The sequence below is a fragment of the Oryctolagus cuniculus genome, chromosome 2, assembly GCF_964237555.1.
Source record: "Oryctolagus cuniculus chromosome 2, mOryCun1.1, whole genome shotgun sequence".
In the NCBI taxonomy this organism is placed as follows: domain Eukaryota; kingdom Metazoa; phylum Chordata; class Mammalia; order Lagomorpha; family Leporidae; genus Oryctolagus; species Oryctolagus cuniculus.
In genome coordinates this window covers 14020176-14038526 of record NC_091433.1, presented here as the reverse complement: position 1 = coordinate 14038526, position 18351 = coordinate 14020176, and the positions used below count along the sequence as shown (strand labels likewise).

Genomic DNA, 18351 nt, shown 5'->3' with positions numbered 1-18351 from the left:
TATATGCATTAGGCTTCTTCTTTATTAGTGGTTTCCAAATTCTCAAGAAAGGATAATTTTGTATCTGAGGGGACATTTGGTAATGTCTACAGGTGTTTTGGCTATCATAGCTGAGGGGTAAGGAACTCTACTGGGCAGAGTCCTGGGAGGCAGTTAAAATTCTCAATGTACAGGACAGACATCCATAACAAATAGTTACCCAGCTCAAAATTTAAATAGTGCTATTGTTTTGAAATCTTGCTCATTATGATGGGATTTTTTTTTAACCTTAATAACAATGAGATTATTTGAAAAATGTGTATCATTACATGAGTTCAAACACTAAAGATACAAAATTATAGATGAAAAAATGAAAACTAAGTTTGTATATACTTTATGCTTTCAATAAAAATACACATCATATTAAGTAGACTGGTTTAATTCTGTAATTAATACACAGTTATTCTTAAGTGTTGAAAATTAACTGAAATGTGACCCCTGTTAAACATAAGAGTGGGAATAAGAGAGGGAAGAGATGTATAATTTGGGACATGCTCAAGCTGACTTGCCCCAAACGGTAGAGTTAAAAACATACCAGGGGATTCCAATTCAATCCCATCAAGGTGGCATGTACCAATGCCATCTCACTATTCCAAGTGATCAATTTCAGTTCACAATTGATCATAATGAAAGGACTAAGAGTCAAAGGGAGCACATAAACAAGTCTAGTACCTGCTAACGCTAACCGATAGAATAAATAAAGGGGAGAGTGATCCAACATGGGAAGTGAGATACTCAGCAGACTCATAGAATGGCAGATGTCCTAAATAGCACTCTGGCCTCAGAATCAGCCCTAAAGGCATTTGGATCTGGCTGAAAAGCCCATGAGAGTATTTCAGGCATGGAAAGCCAAGACACTCTGGCAAAAAGATCTCTGTGAGTGAGATCCCAGTGGAAAGAACAGGTCTTCAAAGAAGGAGGTACCTTTCTCTGAAGGGAGGAGAGAACCTCCACTTTGACTATGACCTTGTCTAAACAAGATAAGAGTCGGAGAACTCAGAGGGCTTCCATAGCCTTGGAAACTCATGACCGGAGCATAGGGAGACTACTGATGCCATAGACAGGAGTGTCAATTGGTAAAGTCAACAACAGGAGTCACTGTGCACTTACTCCTCATGTAGGATCTCTGTCCTTAATGTGCTGTGTATTGAGATTTAATGCTATAACGAGTACTCAAACAATATATTTCACTTTGTGTTTCTATGGGGGTGCAAACTTTTGAAATCTTTACTTAATGCACACTAAACTGATCTTCTGTAAAAAAAAAAAAAAAAAAAAAAAAAAAAAAAAAAAGAAATTATCAATTCCCAACTTGACTCTCACTGGGATTAAACATGACAATAGGTCTGATTTGATTTCATCATCATTTATAAAAAATCATCTATTATTTTTCACTTTATGTTTCTGTGTGGGAGCAAACTGTTGAAATCCTTACTTAATGTATACTAAGCTGATCTTCTGTATATTAAGATAATCGAAAATGAATCTTGATGTGAATGGAAGGGGAGAGGGAGTGGGAAAGGGGAGGGTTGCGGGTGGGAGGGACGGTGTGGGGGGAAGCCATTGTAATCCATAAGTCGACTTTGGAAATTTATATTCATTAAATAAAAGTTAAAAAAAAATACACATCATACAAGTCTCTACTATAGAATAAGGAGATGTACAGAGATAGAGCCAAATTACCCCAATAGTTTTCTGTGAGTATTAGCATAGCAATTATAATTGTATTCTTTTGTTATTTTCCTTGTATTTCCATACATAAACATATCAACTTTGCAAATGAGTAAATTCTTCTTTTCTTTTAAATATTTCTGAATCTTTATTTCTAGCCTTGTTCAGGGGTAACTGAGAACTACCTCATAGTGTCCTCCTAAGCCTTCAGTTAATCTAGGAAATATCAGGAATAGAATAGTATTGAAATTAGAGACTATATTATGGACTTATTTGTGTATTCTTTGAGCATTTCATCAAGGGTCACTAAATAGTACAGGCATTTTGATCAGCACTGGAAATACAAAATTGTATGACTGTAGACATGTTTTTGGATCATTGAGAAAGAAGAACACCTAATTCAGCCAGGCTTTTGTGCATGGATTATACTTTATACCAATCCACTTGAAGAGTTTACATTAAAATGCAGGGAAAGTAAGTGATATTACTAAATTATATCTAAAAAATGTTGACTGCCAAAGGTTGCTGAGCTTACACATTTTTTTTTGTGGAAAGAGAGCCACAAGTATTACAGGAGTGTTAAAATGGCTTACTTTGAACTCCAACTGTCTCTAATCAAGGAGATTGAATGAGAATTGAAAAGTGAATTCTCATTTCCATGTCACTCAATGTTGTATAAAGCCCAATTATCTAACTTACTACCTAAAAATCAACCCCTGTCCCCCCACCAATAATTCAATGGGAAAAATCTATTCCAATCCAGGCCTTCTCAATTTTTAAAATACATTAAGATTATGTGACAATCTTATGAGAATGAGGATTTTCATTTGTAGGTTTGTGTAGATCATGGACTTTCACATATCTAATATCCTCCCAGCTGATCTTCAGGCCATTTTTAAGAGGACCACACTATGAGTAGCAAATCTGAAGATATTTTCATATCAGTCGGAGTAAATGACAAAGTTGAAAAAACTTGTTTAAGGTGATTTATTCAATAAGAAAAAGGAGATGAAGTTTACCTCACAGGCCTCTGTACATTGCTGCTCTCTAAGTCTACTCTTCACAAGACACAGTGTGGTCACAACCCCTCCAGGTTGGCAAGTAGCGCTGCTTAGAGTCTGGGGGAATCTGGGAAGTCTGGGAAGCCCCCTTGGGTCAAGTGTTTCATCAATAGAGTAATTGGCTGATCAGCACTAACCCCCAATGGCAGCTGATTATATTGGTTAGGTATCTATTAAACCTACACAAGCGTACATTTCACTCTGAAGGATGCCCACCTGGACAGCACAGCAGAGCTCGGCAGAAACTGACAAATTTCCTCACAGAGGGACCCCCGCTATTGGTACCCTCATTATGTTCTGCCTAAAAAGAATCCTAATGAAAGCAACTCTGACAATCCTAACTGTCCTGTCCCCATAAAAATGTGTGTTTTTCAGATCATCCCCGCCTGTCAATTTGACCTTGTTTAATTTATTAACCATAGTCTAGTTTAGTGCATATTCACCACACATCCCTTTACAGTATTCATTCAATGTTAAGCTCTTAGGATATGCCCTGGGCAGAAGAATTTTAAAAATGGAGGCAACCAGTTTCATAAGGGATGCTCTCTTATTTGCTTTTATGATAAAAGCATCAGTCACAGTCACAGCACTGGGTCCACACTGCATGCAGTCAGCCATATCTGACATACTCTGCCAAAAAGAGAAAGAAAAGACAATTCAAGCCTCCAAGTACATGAGTCATAACATTGGTCACTTAATTAGGCTGATGATTTGCCTCTTCATGTCCTGGAGTCAAGGCCTTGGGCACAGACATGGCCCAGGGCAGTCATCACGGTCTCTGTTTCTCCAAGTTTAGAGCTCATTTGTCATCTCCCTATGCTCAGAAAATGTCCAAAAAAAAAAAAAAAAAAAAAAAAAAAAAGCCATTTGATCTCGTCAGGCAAACTGCCAGTCAGCTCAGTGTAAAATAATCAGCAAAACTGACTGACCAGGTGTTTGGTAGTTTTTTTTGTTTTTTTTTTTTCTTCTCTGAATTGACAGATCAACTCAGTTGAAAGAAATTATCAGCCTCAGGGTGGCAAAGCCTTAAATTCTGTCTCCCCTGTACCCTTTCAAGGGAAGGTCCAAATATTCCAACACAAAGCACAGCTAAACTCAGACTCCAGAGAGGTAGGGGGAAAGCCGTTTTATTTAGCAAATAAGTAGTTAGAGTTACTATGCATCAAGCACTTTCCTTAAACGTTGTACAAAATTGACTAGTTGAACCCTTTTAACAACCAAAGAAGTACATTATTAATCCCATTTTACTGATGAAGAAACTGATACAGAGAACTGTGTCTCTGACACAAAATGAGACAGACAATTGCTCTGGAGCCAGATATCACTCAAGGCCACCTGACTACTATTCTTGATACACTTCTGCTCTCAGAGACTACAACTTAGTATTTGCTTTCAACATTGACAGGTCTGAAAATACTAACAAGCTGGAGGTCTTGAACCCAGCAGGAGCCAAGACAGTGAAAAGAAATGGCAGAAGAGACCTGGTGGGGTCACAGTTTTCCTCTTCAAAGATCAACATGCTCAATACTCAGAAAATGTACATAATTATTCTGTTTTTCCAGTAGGCTAAACTGCAGTGAATGAAGAGAGATGGATATGTTGTTTCATTCATTCTTCTTGCTTACTTTTTTCTTCCTCCCTTCAACACCATTGTGAGTAGAATGAAATAGTTAGAGCATGATCATTATGGTCAACTAAAAGTGGCTGTGGATGGCTCTGTGCTGTGAGGTTTTGTAGCAGCATGTGTAGTTGCCCTGGGGATATCATACTCTCTTAGTCTTGTTTCCTGGTCTCTAAAATGGGCCTGTACTGTACTTACCTCATAGAATAGTGGAGATTAAATAAAATAGGACAGGCAATGTGCTGACTCTAGTGCCTGACTTTATAAAATTAATTTTTATTAGCATTGCTTTTCTATACATCTGAGAGAAGATGAGATAAACAAGACATGTCATTGTCATTAGGCAGATGAACATTTCAGTACTGAACACCATGATGAGGAATGCACAGTTCTATGGGAACGCAGAAATCAATAACTCTAACAGTGCAGAATGTTCCACCAACGTGGTCACATCTTTCAGGTATCAAAAAATAAATAGGTGACTTGTAGATAAGGGAAATATACATAGCAGAAATATTTTATGAAAATTCAGCTACACATATTTGTTTAAAGATAGATTTGGATAGTTGTGGTAGAAATATAGAATTTGGGTCAGATCCAATAGTTGGAGAACACACTAGGTTGGACATTTCTAACACACTGAGTCCCTCAGCAGTGGAGTAGACAGGCTTCTGCCAGGTCCAATATCCAAGGTATTAAACAAAGGCTGATGTCATCTCCCTCTCAAAGATTTGATTTTGCACAGATCACTTAACCACTTTGCATTTTAAGCTTCTCTGCAGTAAAAAGAGGATAAAACTCTTAAGAGGTGAATGTTGGCATCTCATGTAACTGAATGTGTAGATATACCTAGAATTATTTATCTACTCCACTCAGCAGCTGTTCACTGTCTACTATACTCCAACAACTATTCTAGCCACTGGGATGTGAGAGTAGACAGAATACTATCCTCGCACCCACAGGGCTTATCCTCCAATAATGGAAAGTAAAGACAATAAATGCAGATGTAAATACATGTGTTTTAGGGTAATAAGTGCTATGGGATAAGGAAGCCTCCTAACAGGGAGCATGGTGACAGGGTAGCTGTTTTATATATGGCAATGTGGGGAAGATCTCTAAAAAATTAGCAGTTGGCTTCAGTCCATGAAATGATGAGCTGGAGACAAAACAGCCAGAGATACTAGGAGTCAGCAAGAGTATGTTCCCCAGGAGCCATGGGTAGGCAAGGGGGCAAAGAAGAGTCAATAATTTGTTTTGTTAATGTTGCTAAGACATGGACTAAAATGACAATTAAAATAGTGAATGCTGAAATTGACCATGAGAAAGTAACAACTGTGGATCAGTTGTGATGGATTGTATTAGAAGGATGATGTGGATGGAAATCTGATGGGGGTGAATTCAAGAAGGCACAGGAGGAGGTGGGAGGTAATTAATATAAATAACTCGCTATGATTTGCTGGAAGAGGAGCAGAGAAATGGGGCTGTAGCTAAAGAGGAATGTGAGGTCAAGGGATGGATTTTTTTCATAATTATTTTTCTTTCCTTTTTTTAGATTTCAGGTATTGCAGCATATTATTTGCTGATATGAATAACTCAGAAAATGAGAAATAATTAAAAGTGCAGGAAGGAGATGAGTGGGTTGTAGTATCATTCCTTTAAGCAGAGGAGAGGGAGCAGGATCCAGTGCATAAAGGGTGGAATTGGCCCCAGAGAGAAGCAGGGGTATTTCATCTCCAGTAATAACAGGGAATGCAGAGTAAAACGGGCACTCAGCCAAGCAGGATGGAAGTCGTGATTCTTCCTGTTTGCTTTTTATGTTTTAATAAAACATAGAGCAAGCTTAAAAGCAAGGAGATGGCATGGGGTGGGCAGTAACAGAAGGTTTAAGAAAAAAACGATTTAAAAAATAGGCCTCTAGGAGAATAGAAGACTGGCTGATTTTAAGCACACTCATCAAACTACAGCTGTGAGCCATGTCCAGCCCACTGCCTGTTTTTGTAAATAGTTTTATTGGATGGCAGCCACGCCCATTCATTTGTGCACTGTCCATAGCTGCTTTCCTGCCATGACAGCCGAATGGTGACGGAAACCGTATGGTCCCTGAAGCTTAAAACACTTACCATCTGACCCGTTACAGAAAAACATTTGCCAACTGCTGATCTGGAGAGTTTGACCCAGTGTTAGGAGCACAAGTTTAGCAGTCATAAATTTGAAGAAAAACTAGCAAGTTTGGGTGTGCCTCTGTGTGTATTCATGAGAGTTGAAGGAGAAGGAGGTCAGTTCTCTTTGGAAACGTGTGGCTGTTCAATTATGAAAGTGAAGAAAGAAGAAATTAGGAATTAATCATGGCTGGTGTTCAGCAAGGAAAATACAATAAAGGGAGAAAACGGTAGAAGATGAAAGGGGTTGAGAAACATATCCTGGAATCAATGCTATGTGGAGTCAGGACACTAAAACGAAGTCCCAAAAGACTCTAAATTTTGGTGGGCTTCAGGATATGTTAAATTGGGTTATTAAATGGAACAAGGACTAAAAGTATGAAGAAAGAGAAGATATTTGAAATTAAAATTGTGGAGGAGTTGCCATTTAGGATAATGGAAAAATAAGCGAATCATTACAGTGATTATAATGATCTGAAGATAAAATGATGCAAGGAATATGCACTATTCAGAAGGAATATCTCACATAAACCTAAGAGGTCATTTCTAGTCTCTTCAATGTAATTTTTGTACCCTGTATAGCACTTCAACTTGTGGGACAGATTTTAAAAAGTGTGAGAAGTGAAGAGCTTTTCTTGTTTGTGAGTTTCTAAGAGATCAGTGAAATTGCATTAGGAAGAGGGAAAATCAAAAACAGATAGGGAAACCATATCAACTTTCATTGTACTTCTTATTAATAACACCATCTCCCCAGGGAAATGGCTCCAAATGAAAGACACTACCCAGAATTACTATCCCTGGAATGGCTTACATGACAGACAGAAAGCAGGAACTGCAGATTTCATTATTTCTCCCACACTGTTGATGAAACGGAGCACAGGCTGAGTTATGTGAGGTTTTTCAGGTCTTTCCAAACTAAACACAGTTTGTCAGTTTTTGAAATCATAAAGCATAACCCATCTTCCTACCCTTACCCTTGACCCGAGTCAGATAGCTTTCTCTTTTTTAATCATTTTGTCTCTTCCATCAAACACTCTCAATGGAAAGCGTGCTGGTCTTAGCTGACTCTGTCCATGCGTGCCATCCTTCCTGATCCACCTTCAAAGTTATGGATGCATTCCAAACTGATTAAATGGGTCACAGCCTTTTGGAGAGGCCAAAGGCAGATGGTTCGAGTCAATTGTGTTCCTTCCAATTGGCACACGATAAATGGAGGGGTTTTTTTCCCTCAGGAGGTTGACCCCACAGTTGGTGATTGATGACTTGATATTATTCCTCTTGGGCCAAAGAAACATCTCACTCTCAGCCAGAGTTCATGAATCTAAATGCTTAGCTTAGCCCATCTGCCCACCAAAAAATATGGATTATATATTTATCTGAATATTCATTTATCCATTCAAGCATCCATTTACCCATTTATTTTTCCAACTTATGCATGAATGGATTGGTCTATCTGTATTAATTTTATAGAAAGGCATAATATTCATATCAGTCTATCAGGCTGCAAAGGAGTAGAAATCAAATGGACAATCTTTCGTCCAAAGATCTAACAGGGCACTGTGAACACAGAAAAACATACAATAAAAACTTAAGTGTGATAAGTCATTGGATAAAAACAATCGGGAGGAAACTAAAAGAGGGGCATCTGACTTAGCCTGCAGGAGGGTTTCCAACTTCAGTACTATGGCCATTTCCAACTATATGATTCTTTGTAACCATGGTTGTTCTAGGCAGTAAAGAGCATTTAGTATCATCTCTGACCTCTAGTTACTGGATGCTAGCAGCAATCACCCAAATAGCGATAACCAAAAATGTCTCCAGACATTATCAAATGTCCCTGAAGGAGAAAGGAGACAAAATTGCACCCATCTGAGGATCACTAGGTTAAAGTACTGGCAAGTATCCCTGCAGGATGTGATGCTATAGCTGGGTCTTTAAGTATATGTAGTCATTTGTCTAATAAACTGTGAAATATGATACATGAAATATGCCATTGCAGGCATTTGGAGAGTGAACCAGTGGATGAAAGACTTTTTTCTTTCTCCCTCTGCCTCTCTATAACTTTTCCTTGAAATAAAAACAAATAAAAATCTTTAAAATATATTTAAAAATAATAATAATGACAATTTGGAGAATTCAAATAGCCCAGGAGTGTGTTTATGTGACACATGAGCAACAATTTGCTATAAAAAGTGTTGCTCTATTTGACAGATGTGAAAACTGAGATGCTGAGTGAGAATGTCTATGATCTCATAGATAATAAGCAACAGACTCCAAATGAAATCTCTCATTATCCAACATTCTATTCCTTGCTCCTGATCATTGTGATTCAATCTTAATTATAAGGATACTTATTCAAGCCCCAGTCATAGCTCTTCACAGATTCAATCATAAAATGTCTGACTCAATTTCTCCATCTTTATGTTAAAAACACCAATATATAATTTACCAGGCATTTTGGACTCACTGAGATCAAGCCTGAGAAAAGCACTCTATTCTGCAAATCATGATTATGTAAATTTCAGCCAACATGGTAGAATGTTTTGTTTACTGAGAAATCTAAGGCAAAACAAATGAAAAAAAAATCTCCATTGCAAACTGTACAAAATTTTTGAAAATATTAAAAATTATGTTTGTGACACTAACCATATTAATGAATCATAAAAGGAATGGACAGACAAAAAATGAACAAAAGTTCATGTTCAGGTTGGTGTTTGGGATAGGAAATAAGAAGCTGATTTCTAGATTTATCCATCAGAATTCTCCAGAGTAATAGGCAACACTGGAGGCCACCTGAGGATTGACTAGAACCATGGCCATGGCAGAAATGAGCTAGGTGTCTAATGCAGTAGAGAACTGGCCTCACACAAGAAAATAGCCAAGTCATAGGCAACCTCTGGTGCAAATCTTTGATAAGCCAATGGAGAAGTACACTGAGCTGCATTTGTAAAACCTGATGTGATGAGTGGAAGACAGAAGAGACCATTCCAAACTTGCTCTCCATGAGAATGCATGCATGGAAAATAAAAGAAGGGAAACTTCAGCCAGAATGAACTGCTACAGATAATATTGTATTAGAAAGATCAGCCACATCCGAAGATCTATCAGAGTCTTCAAGGTCCAGCTCAACAAAATATCCTCTCCACCACATTCCATCCTATTCAGAGTTAAGAACAGCACACTCTAGTCAGGAGCCTACTCTTTGGAGAGACCACCTATGTTTGAAATAACTGCTCTACTCTAGAACTTGGTGAAGTTACTTAAATATTGCCTCAATTGCTAAAATATTGCATTTCTGAAATGGACATGATAATAGTAACTACAATGACTAGTTGTCCAGAATACATGAATTATGTAACACACTGAGAACAGGACTAGGCACATCGAGCCTCTCAATAGACAAATGTTAGTTTCACTTTGCAAAGCTGTCCATATAAAAATACACTGTCATTATCAAACAGGAGAGTGCTTCAAAAAATTAATGGAAAATGGAATTAAAGATAAGTTTACTTTGATATAAAAAATCAAAATTCATGCATAAGAATAGCTTTCAAGAAGTGTTATGAAAAACTATGCATAGATTTCAAAAACCTTTTACTCCAAAATAAACATATATTTTAATTTCACTTTTCCATGAATTTTCTAAGTACAGTCTTAGAATTGTGTTTCTGTCAAAAACAGATCTTACAAGTATAGGAATATCCCTAAATTATCTCTAAGCTGAAATTGTCTTACAGAAAGATTAAACACATAGTGCAGTGATTCTGACTTGAAGTAATTAAAGACAATTCTTGATGAAAATAGAAAAAGACACTATGATGGTCTATAAAAAGCACTGGATGAAGAGAAAGACCTTTTCCCCAATTCTTGACCTGATAAACTGTATGATATTAGATAAGTCATTCTTCTACTTTGAGACTGCACTTTCTCATTGGTGATAGGGTCACAGTAGTCTATGAGACTGCTAAGATCCCATCTATTGCTTCAGTTTTGTGAATCTGTGTGTTCTGCATCTAAATTGATGCACTCAGTAACTTTGCAGTGGGTTATGTCACTCTTACATAAAACCTTAGTGATGACAGAAAAAAAAATCACATGTAATGTTGGGGTCAGGAATTTCTATATTTAACTCTAAGGGGAAAATAATATAATCATGTTGTGGCATATCTTATGTTTATACTTGGATTTTATCTACATATGTTTGAAAGATGGTGAAAAGGGCAGAAAGTTTTTATGCTTTCATGCAGCTTACAATTTACTTGCAGCAAAAGAAATAAAACAATTAATAAAATAATTTTGTATGTGACATATGGTGTGAATGAAACAGGCACTGAAGTCAAACACCACAGTGCTGTGCTCAGAGATGTGTGAGGTGGTGAGTTAACAGCAAAGCCAGTTTTGAATTGTTGACATTCACCTGAGACAAAAAAAACCTGAAGGGTAAAAAGACCAAGAAAATAGATATTCAGGCAATAAAAACTGCCAACTCTTAAACCATGAGCTAAAAAGAAGTCAGCATATTGAAGCTTCTAGAAAGAATTCAGCTGACCAGTGAAAAGGAATGAGATACACAGAGGCAGAAAATGAGTCTGTTGGGAGCCATAGTGTTGGAGTCCATTGTATAATATTTAACTTCACTGATAAGAGTTTTGTAAGCAGAAAAATTATATTAAATATTAATTGAGTTGTTAGAACTTGTGAGATGTTTTCCTTTATGTGCTTCATATACTGATTTATTTAATGCTTGTAACACCCTATGAAATGGGAATGGTTATTACTCCATTTTACAGATTTTAATCTAGACAAAGAAAGCTTAGTTTAATTGCTGAAGATTGCACAGCCAGGAAGTTTCAAAACCAGATTCATACTTGGGCAGCCCAGTTACAGTTTGTGCTATTAAACAAGCTGTAAAATGGCTTCACGAAAGATGGCAGCGCTCACAGCTGCAGTGGATCTTCAGGCTTCCAGGGTCCTCGGCAATCAGTGTGTCTGTTGCTGTTGGGGATGGTGGCATCCGGGCAAACCACTTTTGTACAGCTGTGTCTTGACTGACACACCTGGACAGAAAGTCCAGAAATACCTGGAAGTATTCACCTGGTCAGCCTCTGGGACAATCATATCTGAGGCCCTAACATCCTCATATCCAACTGTTGTTGTCTACATGATAGACACATCAGTAAGCATCAACCCAAGGATCTTCATGTCTAATATGCTCTGTGCAGGCAACATCTTATACAAAACCAGGTAGCCTTTCATTGTGCTCATGGATAAAGTGGACATCATTTATCACAACTTCGCAGTGGAGTGGATGCACGATTTTGAGGCTTTCCAAGATGCCTTGAATCAAGAGACTATATATGTCAATAACATGACTGGTTCAATGAACCTGGTGCTAGATGAGTTTTACAGCTCACTCCAGGTGGTGGCCATGTCCTCTCTTCTGAGAACTGACTTGGATGAACTCTTGGTGTACGTACCAGTGCTGCAGAGGAATATGAGAGGAAGTATCATCCTGAATATGAGCATCTAAAGAAATCATCGGACCATGCCTAGAGCCAGCATCAAAAGGAAAAGCTGGAATGCTTTCAGAGACATATGGGCTTTGTGGCCTTGGACAGACAGTCTGTCTCCTGTGCTGGAGCCTTCTGACTTGATTCTGACTTGAGGAACCTTGGATGAAAAGGATGAGGAAGCTGACAGTGATACTGATGACACTGACCACAGAGTTACAGAACAAAAGTCATGAAGAGCCAGCATTCTAGAATTTTATGCAAGAATTAAAGGCGACTGAGCAAAAATGGCAGATTAGGGAGTGACACACATCAAAGGGCTAGGAATATACAGCGAGGAGAAAAGTGTGGGAAGTACATACACTATGGGCAGAGAATTAGAGAGAAAACCACCTGGGAAGCCCCACAGGAGGAGATGAAATGGCAAGAACCTGTGTGGTGAGTGCTGACATGCAGCTACACAGCTGTACCATTAGAGAACCAGAGCCAGAAGCACTTTAGAGACAGAGATGCCAGACTGCACCAATCCATGTTGATAGAGCCAGGGAGAGAGTGTGGCATGCATATGGACTGGAGCCCTGGTGGCTGGCAACACCTGCAGTCCCAGTGGAAGTGGAGGGGGATGTTCAATTCAAACCGATCTCTCCAAAACAGAACCCATGATCCAGCTGAGAGAGGGTAGGAACCATTTTGCAATGGGGCAACAACTACGGAAGCCAGTAGGTGTGCACATAACAGCTCACTGAGACAGGTCACCTGAACACAGTGCTGGGAGCAGTTGTGGGCAGATGTTTGGGCCAGTGGCTCTAGAGTGCATGTGTGATTAAGAGCTACCAGTGGAGCGAGCAGCCCACAACCCCCTCTGACCCAGAGCTTGGCTGGGAGGTGGCTGGGCAGCTATGAGGGACAAAGAGGTACCTGTGCAAGAATCACCCTCTGGACTTGGTGATTGGGTGAGCCTTTTGTACTGAGACCTTGGGGACTCCATGGCTATATGAGAAGGTATAGGGTGTAGCTGGGTATTGAGCTCTACCACATCCAACTTGGGTGTTACCTGGAAAGTTGCTCCACCCTAGAGCATTGGCCAGAACCCCTGGCCACACCCACCACATACCTCCTGGTATTCAATGTAAGAGCAGACATTCCACTAAGCCACAGAAGCATATCCCCAAAGATAAAGTCATCAGAAGAAAAAATTAAAAATCAACTCCACAAATGTCAAAAAACAAGAGCCAAAATTCAATAAACAAGAATAAGGAAGATACCATGACCCCTCCAGAGGAACACAACATTTCAATATTAGAATGTGAAGATGAAGGGATCAAGGAAAAGCCAGAAATGGAATTTAGAAAATTAATCATAGGATTACTCAAAAAAAAAATAAGAAGCAAAGTCATGAACCCCCCCAAAAAATACATGACATGAACAAAAATTTTTATCAGGAAATTAAGAATTTAAAGAGAAATCAAAATGAAATATTAGAAATGAAGAAGTAAATGGCTCAAATAAAAAGTGTTCTGGAAAGCTTTAACAGCAGACTTGATGAGGTAGAAGAAAGAATATCCAAACTAGAAGACAGATCTTCAGAAATCATACAATTGGTCAAAAAGGGGAAAAAAGAAGAAGAAAAAAATAGAAAGCTTAAAAACAGTATTAGAGATGTATAGGATACTATCAAACAATCCATCATATGAGTATTAGGAATTCCTGAAGGAGTGGAACGAGAGAAGGGAACAGAAAGCCTATTTAGAGAAATAATTACAGAAAACTTCCCCAGTTTAGAGAAAGAAAGGGATGTTCAAGGAGAGGAAGCACAGAGAACTCCTAACAGGCATTACCAGAAAAAAATCTTCACCAAGACACATTGTATGCAAACTTTCCACAGTAAAACATAAAGAAAGGAAGCTAAATGTGCATGAGAGAAATGCCAGATTACATTCAGAGGATCAACAATTAGCCTCACAGCTGACTTTTCATGAGAAATCCTACAGGAAATGGTAAGATGTAGTTCAAGTCTTAAAAGAAAAAAAACTGTCAACCACATTACTGTACCCTGAAAAGCTGGCATTTATGAGTGGAGGTAAAATAAACACCATCCATAACAAACAGAAATTGAAGAATTTGTTGACACTCATCCAGCCTTATAAAGGATGCTTAAAGATGTGCTACAGAAACACGGAAACACAGAAAGGTAGCCATCATTAAGAAAAAATGGGAAGGCAGAACCCATTCCCTCAGTAGAAGTACAAAATTCCAGAGTGAAAAATAGAAATATTTATGGAAAGATGGCAGGGCCAACTTGTTGTTTATCAATAGTCACCTTGAATGGAAATTGCCTCAATTCTCTAGTTAAAAGATACAGACTGGCTGAATGGATTGAAAAACAAGACCCATCTATTTTCTGCTTACAAAAAATATATCTTACCAACAAAGATACATCCAGACTGAAAGTGAAAAGACACAAAAAGATAGTCCATTGCAGGTTCAGAGTGTGAGGCCCACACTGTCGGGATGGTGGTGTGATGGCATTCTTCGAAAAGAAGCACCAGAGACAAGTTTTGGTGAAGATGTCTGTTTATTAACAACCAAGCATAAGCTGTTAAAGGGCAGGCAGAGGGGGCATAACTAATTCAGGGCATCACTAATTCTATAGGATAACGAGAATATTGGCACTGCTATGCTTATCCAATCAGCCTGAAGATCACATAGCCTTCATAGTCTTCCAGGTGGTGCTTATGGGTCTGGCCAAACCGGAGAGCTGTTTACCTGATTGGCAATTACAATGGCCTTCAACAGCATGCGGGGGAAGGGCGAAATGTGCCTGGGGTTCCTGCCGCCTGCCAGCAGTCAGGACATAAGGTCCTTCCCGGGAGGCATGGTGTGCCACGCCCTGTTAACCTCCTGCATGGGCTAGGCAGGCAGTCTCCTAGCCAGGCACAGAATCATTCACAGTCCATGCTAACAGAAGCCAAAAAAGAGTGGTGTTGCAATCCTAATATCACACAAAATATACTTTAACATAAAAACTGTTAAAAAAGATGAAGAAGGGCACTGTGTGATGATTAAGGGATCAATCCAACAGGAAGAGGTGACTAAAATAAATATACATGCTCCCAATTACGGGGTGCCTGACTACTTTTAAGAAATATAAATGGACTTAAAGAGAGACACAGACTCCAATACAATAGTAATGGGGGACTTCAATACCCCACTTTCAGTAATGGACAGATAAACCATAAAGAAAATCAGAAAGGAACAATAGTCAATCAACACTATAGGCCAAATAGACCTAACAGGTCTCTACCAAACTTTTCATCCCTTGGGGCCAGCGAGCACTGTGATATAGCAGGTAAAGCCACTGCCTGCCGTGCTGGCGTCCCATATGATCATTGGTTTCGAGACCCAGCTGCTGCACTTCCAATCCACCTCTCTGCTATGGCCTGGGAAAGCAGTAGAAGATGTCCCAAGTCCTTGGGCCCCTGCACCTCTGTGCATGACCCAAAGAAGCTCCTGGCTCCTGGCTTCAGATAGGCCCAGCTCTGGCTGTTGCAATCACCTGGGGAGTGAACCAGCAGATGGAAGGTATTCCTCTCTCTGCCTCTGCCACTCTATAACTCTGCCTTTCAAATAAATAAATCTTTAAAAAAAATTTTATCCCACTTTCCTGATACATTTATAGAGACGGGCCATGGCTGAGAAATCAACCTTCTCTGCAGTACATCAAGTTAGGCACCAACATCCTGTGTTCCCACAGACTTTCTTCTGCCACCAGAGCCCTTTCCAGAACCAACCAACAGACACCTGACAGCCTTGATGATCTGCGCAGCTCATATTTGCCCTTGAGTTGCTTCTAGCATGTGTGATACAAGAGTAGCTAAATGTCAGTAACACGTAGGTGCCCACACAGAGAATTAGAGCCACTAAGATCCAAAGGCGTAAACACACCTGCTTTGTTTTAATAACACCTCAAGTATACCCATTATGTACAAAGTATATCACAAAGACTGCCATTCCTCATAATTATACCTCTTTCATATACCATTGTGTAAATGTTTGAGGGTAGAGGATATCTCTTATTTCAGAAAATTTTTCAATTCTTTTTTCAGTAGGAAAGATGTAATTAAAGATACTTTTAAGATCCTCTCGCTTTTTGTGCCTTCTCTATGAAGCATCATATGAGAAATGTTTGGGTTTTTTTTTTAGATAATTGCTGAGAAAACTTCAATTTTATGTGTTCTTCTGTGGAAAATAAAAAAAATAATATAATTGGCCATCTTTGTGCATTGATTACCACTTTTTGAGGTCACTAGAGAATTCAAGGCCAGTTCATTCCATCTTTTTTTCTCTTCTTTTCATTCTCTTATCTAGCCTGGGGAAAAAATCATTGCATTAAGTATTTTGTGACAATGAATAATTGGGGTGGATACCACAGCTATAGTCTAAAATCCTGTGCTAAGTATCTTAAAACAATTTTCACTGATGAGTAATAGCAAGACTAAAGGAGAGAATAAGGGTTTTTTTTTTTTTAACACAAATTCATCTGTAAAATTGTAAGTAAACTTAGTGCTTATAGTGTCATAATAGTTTTTCCTGCAAACAGGAAACATATTCACCTGTTTTTAGTAAATACATAGTAAGGTTAAATACTTAATTTTTAGAAAAAAAAATCACATGACTTTGGCAAACCATTTAACCAAGAGAGCATGTCTAGTCAATTACAAGTTAAAGTGGATATACAACACTCTTTGGTAAAAATCCTGCATATATTTGCACACCAAATACATACCTTTCATAATAAATATCTGATGATATGTGTTCAATACCTGCTATTCTCTGAGGTAAACAACTATTGTTTGACATTGTTGTTTCCTGGGAAACAGACTTTGTTCTTACAGAATTAGTTTGATTTGAATGAAAATAGTACCAACTGCAGCCTGAATCCATGCACAGGAAATTTGACTTTGGCCCAGTCAATTGTAATAGCCCACTTTACTAACTGGACATAGACAAATGAACCAGGTCCTCCCCATCAGTCTTCTGGTTTATTCAGTTTGGAGATGGAAGTAAATATATCATGAAAATAAAATAGTACAAAGTCATTTCCTCCACTGTGTAGAAAAGAGTGACAAGTGTAGTATCAGAGAGAGAGAAAGAGAGAGAGAGATGAAAAAGGTAGAGCAGGAGAAAGACAAGAAGGAATGGAACAAAGAATGAAGAAAGGAAAAGGAGGAGGAAGAGAGGAGGAGGCAGAAAGAAGGGAGAAGATGAAGAAGAGAGGAGGTGGAAATCAAGTATTCATGGATAGATCTAATGATTTATAAATCATTTCTCCTATTCATACTTGAAATGGCTTTACTTCTGGACTCAGACTGAACTGAATTCCAATACATTAACTGTGGATGAGCTAACAATTCCCCTTAGCATTCATTCTCCAGCCATACTAAGCCATTGAACTACTCACTATTCCTAGGCTAACAAGGGCTTTTCTACACCTCTGCACATTGAACATATACCCTCTGCTTTGATTGCACATTGCTATGTAACAATGGCTACATACGGCTTCTAAGAGAAAATCATCCCAAAACATGGTGACTGAGTGTTTATTTTGGTTATACTTTTGAGTATCATTAATTTTGAGAGCCATTAGCTTCAACCAAGTTAGCTGTAGATGGAGGACATTCTTCTTTAGAATCTATTTTTAGCTATTTGAAAGATGGGGAAAAGGAGAGAAATAGAAAGAGGCCTTACATCTGCTGGTTTACCAAAATGACCAAATGGCCAGGGCTGGGTCAGGGTAAAGCCAGGAGCCTGGACGTGCCCCCCACATCCTCCAACATATACAAACTGTCACTTACATGAGAGGCAGGGCCCAAGTACTTGGACCATCTTCCACTGCGTACCCAAGTGTGTTAGCAAGAAGCTGGATTGAAAGTGGGGCAGCCAGTACTTGAACTCACACTCATACAGGACACTAGGGTTGCAGTCAGCAGCTTTATCAGCTGCACCACAAAAGCTGGCCTTGGAAGACATCTTTAAGCATATGTCTAGTGCCTTGATGTGAGGCTGTTGGCCTCTCCTTCTCAGTGTGAGGCCTCCTCCCTAACCCACATGGTTCAGGCCTCTCATGGCATGAGGAATCCAACTACATGGACTTCTGAGATGGCTTCTAAGAGAAAACACCATGAAAGAAGTGCTCTAAGAGGCCCAGCCTTAAGTGTAACACAACAGCAGTTCTGCCACATTCTGTTAAACAACAGTTAAACAAAGACCCTAGATTCAAGGCTTTGGAA

General features: G+C 38.9%; 1 pseudogene; it reads left to right on the top strand.

The window, feature by feature from the left end:
* The first annotated feature begins 11478 nt into the window (after window positions 1–11478).
* On the top strand, window positions 11479–12367 carry LOC100356352 (GPN-loop GTPase 1 pseudogene; annotated as a pseudogene).
* Window positions 12368–18351: the final 5984 nt, after the last annotated feature.